Source organism: Carlito syrichta, unplaced genomic scaffold (genome assembly GCF_000164805.1).
Source record: "Carlito syrichta isolate Samal-C Ts95f unplaced genomic scaffold, Tarsius_syrichta-2.0.1 Scaffold50926, whole genome shotgun sequence".
NCBI lineage: Eukaryota > Metazoa > Chordata > Mammalia > Primates > Tarsiidae > Carlito > Carlito syrichta.
This window is the reverse complement of record NW_006995022.1, coordinates 91,123-103,363: the sequence shown is the minus strand read 5'-3', so window position 1 is coordinate 103,363 and position 12,241 is coordinate 91,123. Positions and strand designations below refer to the sequence as shown.

Sequence of the window (12,241 nt, the reverse complement as noted above, 5' to 3'; positions counted from 1 at the left end):
CTTGTAAAGATGAGGTCTCGCTGCCCAGGCGGGTCTCGAACCCACGGGCTCAGGCAATCCACTCACCTCAGCCTCCCAAAGGCGCGGGATTACAGGCTGAGCCACCGAGCCCGGCTACATTAATTTTTTAAAAATAAATTTAAACTTACAGGAAAGTGACAAATAAACACTGGTAAAAATAGTCATATAACTTATTCAGATTGGCCTATTATCAACATTTAACACTATTTCCTTTCTCTGTCCTGGTCTCCTTACTTTCTTGTGTGTGTGTGTGTGTGTGTGTGTGTGTGTGTGTGTGTGTGTGTGTGTGTGTGTTCTCCTAAGAGTTTCAGAGAAAAAATTTCCAAAACAACAAAGTGAGAAGCAAAGCATCTAGAGAGGTGAGGCTGGGAACTGCCCGAGATGAAGTGACCAGGGAAAACCTATTGTGTTAAAGTGACCACAAGTCACGGTTATATTATGAATGGGTATGTGCTCGTGTTAGAATGAAAGAAAACAGACATAAAATAAGATATGCAGAATTATGTAATTTTTAAAATAAAAATATATCCACATTATATATGTGCTACAAATAAGGCTGAAATGAAAAATGTCAACATATGAACAAAGGTTTACCTATTGATAATGAGATTAGGAGTATATACTACCTTCTTGATGCTTTTCATATCTACAATAATAAAGAAGTGATTTTAAAATATAAAAAAATCATAGACTATTAAAACTGTCAGGTATTTAGAGATTATTCTGTACAATGACCTAATATTTCAGAAAAGCAAAATGAGTCCAGATGTGACACAGTGGGTCACTGCAGAATTGAACCAGAATCCATGTATCTGAATTCTCCCAGTGATTTTCTCCTGTACTATCTTGCCTTCCAGGACACTTTTGACGTATGTGATTAAAGCCAAACCAAACTAAAATGAAACTTCATTTGAAACTTTACATTTAGTTCCATTTCATACTGCCTTTCTCTTAATTGAGACCTACTGTGTTTTTATTCAATCCCAACTCAGTCTGTCATACATCAATGATTTCACACAAATATATGACATCTAAGACCCTGTAAGTATACCTTCCACATCTTTGAAGCAATTGAAAACATTTCCAATAGGACATTACCAAATGCGAATCCTATGACATCATCCTAACAGACCGGTCAGAACAGAAATCCTGTAGGTCTAGATATAACTCACTATTGCCACCTGGTGGTAGTAATTGCAGATTTCTTTCACAGTTTCCTTCACCGAATACATACCCTTTTTATGTCTCCATCATTCTTCCAGTATAGCTCTATCATTAATTTTACTTACAGTTCAGAGTTCAAGCCTTCAGTGTGTTGTTTAGATCTCAACTAACATCTGAGTACTATGATATATATTACTTTTCCTGCCTCCCCCGAGTTGGAAAATTCTTGTTTGTTTTTCTCTTCTCACTTGTTTTGCTTCTCTCAGAACAAGCGATAGGGTACCTGGCCCACATAAATATTCCACCAATTTCATTGTCTTGGTGATAATCTCTTCCAGAGTCTTCCTGCCTGTCTTAAATCAAGTCTTTTTTTAACTCTAGAAATGCAAATAGCTATCTAGACTTAAATCTACCATAATACTTCATCAATACTTTGGCTGGATATTGATTGTAGGTTGAAAACAAATGTTTCTTAGAACTTTGAAGGCATTTTTTTTCCCTGTTGTCTCTGAGTTCCCAATGTTGCTGGGAAGAAGTATTCAGCTATTCCTATTTTGGATCCTTTATAAGAAAGCAGTTTTTCCTCCTTTTTGAAAGCGTTTAGGGTCTTCATATAGTATTCTGAAATTGCAAAAATTCCAAAATATACCAGCCCTGTGTATATTTATTTCACTTATTTTACTGACACCCAGTGGGTCTTTTAATCATAAAAAATTTTATTCTTCCATTATGAAAATTCTCTTGAGTTTTTAATGTAGTCCGCTTTTTCTCTATTCTTTTCAGAAACCTCTATTTTCTTAATCTATTTTCTATTTTGTCTGTTGAATTTTCAATTTATCATATATTTTTACATATTTACATTTATATATTTATTTTATACTTATGTATTTCATATTTTTATCTTCTTGCTTCTCTTTATAGACTGCTCTTTGTATTTCATGAAAATGTAATTTATTTATCTTAGTAAATATATTAATTATATTTTCTTTTTTGGTATTTTCTTCTTCTTAGACTGTCTCTGTCTTTTGCCAGTTGGTGTCTCATTTTTGCTTGTTTGGGACTCTTTCATTCATACCTGAGGCTTTCTTCAGATATCCAAGAATTTTTGGATGTCTTCTCCCATTGAAGGCATTAAAAATCTGCTCAGAAGATCTGCGTGTGTGTTAAAAATTATTGTGAGCTTTCACTGTAGTATCATCTGAATACTAACTACTATTGAATGTTACTAATGTTACTAGTATTAGTTACTACTAATACTAACCGAATGTTAACTATTTAGATGCTTTCTTTTTTGTCCTCTTTTTTTTTTTTTTAAAGAAAATTCTAATATCAATGTTTTCATCTTCTCTCTTGTACTGATTGTGTTCCCAAGGGAACCACCATCTGGTCTCTTGCCTGCTGACACCTAGAAGGCAGGTGTTGACTATGTGGCTGGTGAGATACAGGGCAGGGTTCTTAACATTCAACATATAAACCTTCACTCAGTACCTCTATTTTCACGGTGACCTTCTGCCCCAAGTCAGAACTGGATCTGGTTCTCCTTCTCTCAGTTTTGCAAGGCTATACTTCTGTTGGTGGAGCCGGAGGCTATATTTCCAAAACTTTGCATCAGGTGGATTTGGCGGGAGGGGAGGTCGTGGTGGAAATAGGGAATGTAACTGCCTCATATGCAATTTTTCCTACACCCACTTTTCCACATTTAAATACTGAAGGCCACTGCTATGTAAATTGGATTGTTTATTGGCTTTCCTCACCACTGATTTTGGAATCCGCTTCTGTGGAACAGGGGTTAACTAGTCATTTTCCACCCATCCTTTTCATTCCCAGCTTCTAAAAATGGTTTTTCTGTCACTGCTTCCCTGAGCATGTATATAATTGTGATTATGACTTGAAAAGCCAATTTGTTCTGATTTTCATGGCGATTTAGAATACAGTGGTGGCAAATGAACCTCTTCCATCAACCATCTCAATGGAAGAGGTGATATTTATATATCTGTTAAAAAAACCAAAAAAATGAATTCGCTTTGACTGATAGTGCACATGTTGGCCAAGTGCTTCTAGGGTCTGTATGTTGGCGGAGGATATAAGTAAAAAGGGTGGGGGAGTGGAAGCTCCATGGAGTGCAGGGATATTGAGGCAGTGGGACCTTGTCTTCTCTGTTGCCTGTGGAGTTCACATGTGTCCAGTCAAATAAATAACCGATTATGTCATTTAATTTCAATTAGACTAACCTTTCCATAATATGCATTTGATTTTAAATTATATCTATAAGAGAATGATGTCTGTGGAGAAGTCACAGAATGAAATTAATATGTAAGTGAATTGTAAAAAAAAAAAAAAATGTAAAAGGAGCTCTTTCCCTTATGCCCGGTATGAACTCTTCATGAAGTTCTAGTGAAGATCTAATAAATAATAATCTCAATAATTCAGAAGAGTTGGCAATAAAATTGAAGTTTGAAATAGGATATATGTCCACTATAGTTAATAAAGAACTGTTGCATATTGTAAGTTGGGATACAAATTTATACCGTTATAAACTTATGCTTATTGTGTGCATAATGGACAGAGAGATATTTAAAATTTAGCTTTCAGGGTATAGGGACGCTTGTAAACCTTTATTTTTTCAGCAGTGTCAAAAATCATGATTAAATCTAGGATTTACTTTCAAAATGTTATTGCCCTAAATGTTAACTATTTAGATACTTTCTTTGTAATTTCTCAGCAAAATGCAATATATATAATATATAATATGTGCTGTATACATATATACAGAGGGTGCCAAAAAAGTATACATATTTTAAGAAAGAAAAAACTTATTAAAGTTATAATAATCAATAAGATAAATACAAGTCATGCTTGACATCTGTAATTATAAGTGGTGCTCAAAGTGGTTACCATTAGAGTCCAGACACTTCTGTTATGGCAAACATCTCTTAAAATGTACATACTTCTGTTATGGCAAACATCTCTTAAAATGTACATACATTTTTGGGCATCCTGGTATAACATATATATTTGTGTATGTCTGTCTATCTATCTATCTATCTATCTATCTATCTATCTATCTACTATATCTATCTATCTAATCTATAGTCATATATATGTGTGTCATTCAGAAAAATCTTATTTTTTCTGTAGTGGTAGCAAATAGCAGAAACAAAATATAAATAACATAGAAAAGTTGTCCATCCAACAGCATAACAAATCAGATTCCCTGCTAAACAAAATATTGTTTAAAATATTTTTTTAATCCTTTAGAAATGTATTACTACTTTAAAGCAGAATTTTAAGTAAGATTTCAGTTGATCCAATTGCAGGGAGAGCTTGGAATGAAAGATATTGCCTAAGGCCAACTGTATGTGGGAAATCGTGTGAGAAAATACTCATAAAGCTGATATCCTATGCAGAAGTAGAGCGCAAGAAACTGTCATACTGGCTTAAGGGAAAATAATGCCCCTGAAAAAGCGTAATCATGATAATTTTTCTTAAAGCATAAGTGTTTGTTACTTGTGTGTTAAAAGAGAAATAGTGTTATAATTGAAAATTGTTATAGGCAGTTGCAAGCCAAGACTTAAAGAATTCCCATACAAATTCCCCCAAAAGTTAGCATTTCAGTGTTTAAAAGTAAAAAGCATACAAAAAATAAAAAATAAAGTAACAAAATAAGGATCAGCAGAAAATAAAACTAAGCCAAAGAGAGATCTGCAAGAACTCCAGACACTAAAACTATTAGACACAGACATAGAATATAAGTAAATTTATTTACAATTAGTGAAATTAGTGAAAAGACTGGAAAATATGTGTACAGAGAAATAGATGATAACAATTTGCAAGAAAACCTTAAAAAGAAACAAATAAAATTTATAAAAATTAAAATTTAAATAATTGAATTTAAAAAGCTTAATAGATGGGTCAAAATCGACATAACTGAAGAGAGAATTAATGAACTGGAAGATAAACCAGAAATAACTATTCATAATGTAGTTCAGCAAAACACACAAAAAAAGAGATATCCTTACATTTTTAAAGAAAATGTGGTATGTATTTAATTGGAGACTCAGAAGGAGAAAATAAAGAGAACTAGAATGAGGTCATTGAATATTGAGAAATGACACGAGAATTCTCAAGAATTGTTGGAAAAGCCCAACCCAGGGATTCAGGAGATACACACTTAGGTAAATTAAAGTAAAATTCTAGAACACACACATACACACACACACACACACACACACACACACACACACACAGCTTCAAATCCAAGGAGAAAAGATTGTCTATGGAGCAATGATAATTTGACTGATAGCAAGCTAACTTTTCAACAGGAAAGAAGAAAGAAAAAAGAAAGTAGAAATATATCTCAATGTGCAAAGAAAAGATAATGGTCAATCTAGCACTCTATAGCCACAAAAGTATATTTCAAGAATTAGACTACAGAGTTTGGCTGCCTAGAATAACAATACTCTAGAATGTCTACTCTAATCTCTGTTGATAAGAAAATGCAGAACCAGGTACTTGGGTGGCCCTCAAGGACGGGCTAAAGCTGGGTTCTGGGCCTTTAGTCAAAGCCTTAGATGGAAAAGCTCAAGTTTCAACACCATGTGTTGGCAAAATGTTAGATGTTCCAACAACCTTACCTGAAATTTCCAGAGAGGCTTTGGGAACTGTCAACAGAGCTACAGAAAAGGCCATGAATGCTAACAGACCCCTCAAACAACAACAACCTACTTTCTCTGCCAAAAAGATGACCAAGAAGACTGTTAAAGCAAAACATTCTTTCCTACCATGGATGACAACTATTTGAAAATAGGAAAATTATTTCCCTGCAATTGCCTAGATTTTGAGAGTTTTGACCTGCCAGAAGAGCACCAGATTGCACACTGCCCCTTGAGTAGAGTGTCCCTCACGGTCTTTGATGAGGAGAGAGACCTTGAAAAGCTATTTCAGCTGGGCCCCCCTTTGTCTGTGAAGATGCCCTTTTCACCATGGGAGTCCAATCTGTTGCAGAATTCTTTAAGCATTCTGTCGACCCTGAATGTCAAATTGTCATCTGGTACTATGATGTGGAGATTTAAATTTCTTTTAAATTAAATGTTATTATATTATAGAGATGTGGGATATGAGTGAGAATTAATTACTTAAGTAGGTTGCATGCAGGTAAAGTTTGGGCTTCTAACTGGCCCTCACATCCTCTAGTAGTAGACCAGGTATCCTTTGTGTGGTCACATCCCCCCCAACCCTCCTTTCTCCCTCCCTTTCCTAGCGATGCCCAGCAACTGCATATCTCACCCTTGCGCTAATATGACTAATGTTCAGGGCCCACTTATGTATGAAAATAAGTGATATTCAGATCTTTGTTTCTCTGATAGATCACTTAGAGTGATGGTCTCCAACTCCATTCAATTTGCTACAAAGTCCATGATGTTGTTCTTCTTTGATTGTGGCTGTGTAAAACTCCATCGTGTACATGTACCACCTTTACTTTATCCAGTCCACTATCAATGGGCAGTAGGGTTAGAGCCATGTTTTTTCTACTGTGAATAGTGCAGCTGTAAACGTGTATGCAGGTATCTTTTTGGTAGAACGATTTGTTTCTCTGGGTATATTCCTAAGAGGACAGTTGCTGGATCATATGGAAAGTCAGTTTTTTGTTCTCTTAGCAATTGCCACACTGCTTTCCATAGAGATTGAACTAGCTTGCCCTCTCACCAACAGTGTAGAACCTTTCCCTTTTCTTTGTACCATGCTGACACCTGTTGATTTTGACTTATTAATGATGCCATCCATGTTTTTTAACGGTAGCCATTGTTACCAAATTTAGGTGGTATCTCAGTGTAGTTTTGATTTACATTTCTCTGATAATTAGTAAGGCTGAGTATTTTTTTCATGTGCCTGTTGTATGTTTGCATGTCATCATTTGAAAAGTGTTTATTCATGTCCTTTGCACATTTTTTAGTGGGGTTGTTTTTTCCTTTTATTTTGTTCAAGTTTCTTGTAGATCCTGGATTTTGGACTTTATGAGATATATAATTTACAAATACTTTTTCCACTTCTGTGAGTTATCTCTTTACTCTCTTGACTTTTTTTTTTCCTGGGCAAAAGCTATTCAGTTTGATGAGGTCCCACTTATCTATCTTAGCTTTTATGGCATTTGCTTTTGGGAGATTAGTCAAGAATTTGTTGCCTACTCCAAAGTGCATAAGGGTGTTTCCCATGTTTCCTTCTAGGTTTCTTATAGTTTGAGGTTTTATGTTTAGGGCTTTAATCCATTTTGACTTGAATTCTGTAGATGGTGATTAGTAGGGGAGTAGTTTCATTCTCCTACATGTGGTCAGTCAGTTTGCCCGGCATCATTTACTAAATATGGTTTCCTTTCCCCAATGATAGCTATTGGTGACTTTGTCAAGATGAGTTGGTTGAGACACTGAGTTTTTAGCTTCCAGAATCTCCGTCCTTTCCATTGGTCTATATGCCCATTTTTGTACCAATACCAGATTGTTTTGTTTACTGTAGCCTTGTGATTAGGTTTAAAGTTTACTGTAGCCTTGTGATTAGGTTTAAAGTGTAATACCTCCTGCTTTATTCCTTTTGCTGGGGATTGTGTTGGCTATTCATGCCCTTTTTTGTTTCCATGTGAATTTCTGTATTGTTATTTCTAGGTCTGTGAAAAATAATATTGGTAGATTGCCTTGGGTAGAATGGACATCTTGACAATATTGATTCTTCCAATCTATAAGCGTGGAATCTTTTTCTGTTTGTTTATGTCATTCTTTATTTCTTTGTGCAGTGTTTTGTAGTTCTCATTGTAAATATCTTTCACTTCTCTGGATACCAAAGTATTTCTTTTCTTTCCTTTTTTTTTTTGTGGCTATTGTGAATGGGATTGTGCTTTTTATTTGGTTCTCTGCCTGATCATTGCTGGTGTAGAGAACTGCAAATTGTCTTTTGCACATTGATTTTGTACCCCAAGACTTTACCAAATTCATTTATCGGTGTGAGGAGAACTTTGACAGACTCTCTAGGGTTTTCAAGGTACAGAATTATATTGTTCACAAGAAGGATTGCTTAACTTCCTCTTTTCTTATTTGAATACCCCTGATTTCCTTCCCTTGCCTGATTGCTCTGGATAGGACTTCCAGTGCAATCTAACAGGAGTGGGTATCCTTGTCTTATTCCCATTCTTAAGGGGAATGCTTCCAGCTTCTGTCTTTTGAGGAAAATGTTGGCTGTGGGTTTATCACAGATGGCTCTTAGTATTTTGAGGAATGTTTCTTCTATGCCTAGATGCTCAAAGGTTTTTATCAAGAAGGGATGCTGGATTTTGTTGAATGTTTTTTTACTGCATCTAATGATATAATTATGTGATTCTTGGTTATACATCTATTAATGTGCTGAATTATGTTTATGATCTTTGGAATGTTGAACTAGTCCTGCATTTCATGAATTAAGACCACCTGGTCATAGTGGATGATCCTTGAGATGTGTTTAGATCTGATTTGCCAGAATCTTATTGAAAATGTTTGCATCTCTACAAATCAAGATTAGCTTATAACTCTTTGTTTGGTCTTAGGCTTGGGTATCAGTATGACGTCAGCTTCATTAAATGACTTGGTGTGAATTCAATTGTTCTCAATTGCCTGGAATATATTCAATAATATTGATATCAGCACCTTCTAGCACATCTCCTGAAGGGCTAGTCTGGAGGCAGCATATTCTCTTAAGGATTGGATGTCTGGGAAGGATTTTACTTCTCTATGACCGATAAAGCTTAGCTTGGTGGAGTAGGAAATTCTTGGCTGGAATTACTTAACTTTAAGAATGTTCAAACTTGGACTCTAGTCCCTTCTGGCTTGTAGTGTTTTTTCAGATAAGTGTGGAGTGATTCTGATGGACCTTCCCTGGTATGTTCCCTGCTTGACCTTTCTCTCTCACTGCCTTTAGGATTTTTCTTTCATGCTTATTTTGTCAAGGTGAATTACTATGCATCTTGGGGATGGTCTTCTCATATGATACCTTGTGGGGTTTCTCAGAATCTCTTGTGCTTGGATGGTAACCTCTCTAGCAACATATAGGAAGCTTTCTTGGTTGACCTCATAGAATTCTTGTTACATGGTATTCTGTTTCCCTTTCTGCTTCAGAGATACCAATCAGGAATAAATTTGGCTTTTTGACACAGTCCCACATCTCTTGGGAGCTTTGCTCCTTCTTTTTGAGCCTTTTTTCTATGCTTTTGATAGTGATGTTAATTTTATATTTTGGCCTTCATGCTCTGAGATTCTTTACTCTGCCTGGCTGAACCTGCTCCCTACGCTTGTTCTTGTGTTCTTAATTTCTAGGATGAAATTTTTTATTTCCATTATTTCAGAATGAATTTTTTTTTAAATTGACCAACTTCTCTTTTACTTTTTAGATTACTTCAGTGAGTTTTGCTTCTAGTTTCTCTTGGTTCCTGTTCCTTTTTGCCATCCAATCTCTGATTTTTGTGTCCATAACATGGAGCAAAACATTCTGAGGGGTTTCCATTGTTTGTGCTCTGAAAGCTTCTTTTTTGGGTTCTGTCTCTTTAGACTGAGGGTTGTATTTTTTCATTTTTTTTCCTCATTTGTGAGAGACCTCTCTTCCTTCTCTCAATTCCACTTTTTATTTGTTGCTCTGAAGCAATTAAATTATCCTCTGCTCTAGGACCTCTTCAGTGAGAGAGGAAGGAAGGGACACTCCCTTTGGCACCTTGCTCCACCTTGTAGCAGGCAGATTTCTTTATTGTAGAATATTCTCTCCTGCTGTTAATCTAGTCAGATTAGTTTTAAGCCCCTGCTGCTAGCCCTCTGCTGAGAGTGGTTGGAGGGATGGGTCTTCCATTTGTTGCTTGTGGTTTACAGCCCAGGAGCCCTCCCACTGAGAAAGCCTTCAGTTTTCTTCTGTGTCATTCCCTCCTTGTTCAGGTCCACACTCTTTAATTAGAGTAAGTTCCCTAGACGAGGTGACTAGTTCTGCTCAGCAGGCACACAGGAATTGGAGGTGATTATTCCTGATCTAGTTGGGAAGGTGGCCACTAGCCACTGGTGGCAGATATCATCCTGGTTAAGCAAACAAGGTTTCCTAGTTTGTGAGTTGCCAGCCCTGTGGAAGTCATGGCCATGGTGGCTGACCTAGTATAAGCTTTTCTCCCCCTTCCACTTGGGCTGTAGTTGCCCACTGCTGTGCCCTGCCTAGGACTCCTCCAGCATGGGACCAATGACCCACACATGGCTGGAAGGGGGTGAACCATCCCAAAGCATCTTTGGCTAACTCACTCACTTTCATTCACCAGGTAGGACTTCAGCTCTTATGTGAACCTGGCACATGGCAGGAGATGGGACACCTGGATTTCCATGTCTGCTATTGCTTTCTGGTCTCTATGTGTTCAAAGAGATCTTTGCTGGGTGCGGGGTGTTTCACCCATCCAAAAACATTTAAGGTGTTTCCATCTATTGGAAACTGAGTCCCTACTCTCCACCTTGTATATTGAGAGAGGTGCCAGTCTATTGCTTTACAGTGACCACCTTGGATCTCCCAGTCATATATTTATATTTCTTAGTGATTTATAATGTGTGTGTATTTGTATTAATAAAGAAGTTATTTGTTAAACAAATTTTTTAAAAATATAAAAAACCCTCTTTCAAACAAAAATTTATTTTACACACACACAGAAAAAACTCTAAGAAGTATATTCAAAAGATTTACAAGCTGGGCTCAGTGGTTCAGCCTGTAATCCCGTGCTTTGGGAGGCTGAGGTGAGTGGATTGCCTGAGTCTGTGGGTTTGAGACCCACCTGGGCAACTTGGCGAGACCTCATCTCTACAATAAATAAAAAATTAACCGGGCATGGTGGCGTGCACCTGTAATTCCAGCTACTTGGAAGGCTGAGGCGAAAGGATCACCGGAGCCCAGCAGGTCAAGGCTGCGGTGGCCGGGAGCGGCCCCTGCACTCCAGTCTGGGTGACAGAGAGAGACTCCAACTCAAAAAAAAAACAATAATTTACTCAGGAAGAAGGAGCATGACACCAGAAGGGGCTTTAAGAAGCAATAAACAATGGTGAGAAAATATATTAATAAATTCTACAAAATTTTGATTTAAAAAATAATAAAATTATGTAATGATTTATTATTTTGCAATCTAATGACTAGAACTAAAAAATGAAAACACTGCATGTAAGTAAAAGGGGAGAGTCTGGATTAAAATGCACTAAAGTCTTTGCGCTGTTTAGGGGGAAGAAAATAAATGTTTTTTTCATACTTTTATATATGAAATACACATGATATTATGCACTGAATTAAGTTTCTTGATAGTCATATGTTGAAGCCCTAACCCTCAATGTGGCTATGTTTAGAGATAGGGCATTTATGAAAATAATTAAGGTTAAATGATGGTAGAGAACTAAGCTGATAGGACTGGTGTCCTCATAAAATAAGGAAAAGAGACCAGAGATATATACGCTCTCTACTGCATGTGAACTGACAAAAAGCTATATGAAATCACAATGAGAAAGCAGCTATGGGCAAACCAGGAAGAGAGGCCTCACCAGAAGCCAGCCCTGACGACACCTCCATCTTGTATTTCTAGCCTCCAGGACTGGGAGAAAATAAATTTCTATTGTTTAAGCCACCCATCTGTGGTATTTGGTTATAATAACACTTGTTACCAAATAATTTGGTAAAATAATCAAGACAACTAAAACAATAGATACAAAGTATAGAATGGAACATCTGTGTGTGTGTGCGGTGTGTGATGAAATAAAAAATAAAATAACTGCAAAATAATTCAAGAGCGATAGAAAGAATATATGGAAAAAATAGAAAGTTAATAGTAAAAATTATTCTCTCTCTATATATATAGCATTACAATACATTTAAATAGATAAAATCTGACAAGTAGAAACAAAAATTTTTAAACTTAATAGAAGTGCGAAAGCTGGCAATATGTTTTTTAATAAGAAAGCTATTAAAATATAATGACAGAAATTTTTTTTTTTTTTTTGAGTTGGAGTCTCATTTTGTCACCCAGACTGGAGTGCAGTGG

The 12,241-nt window shown here is 36.3% G+C and overlaps 1 protein-coding gene and 1 pseudogene across 2 annotated transcripts in view; one reads left to right on the top strand and one right to left on the bottom strand.

The window, feature by feature from the left end:
* Positions 1-12,241, bottom strand: part of SLC13A1 (solute carrier family 13 member 1) — a 93,597-nt gene that overhangs the window by 40,459 nt on the left and 40,897 nt on the right. The window lies entirely within an intron of this gene.
* On the top strand, positions 5,652-6,273 carry LOC103250574 (annotated as a pseudogene).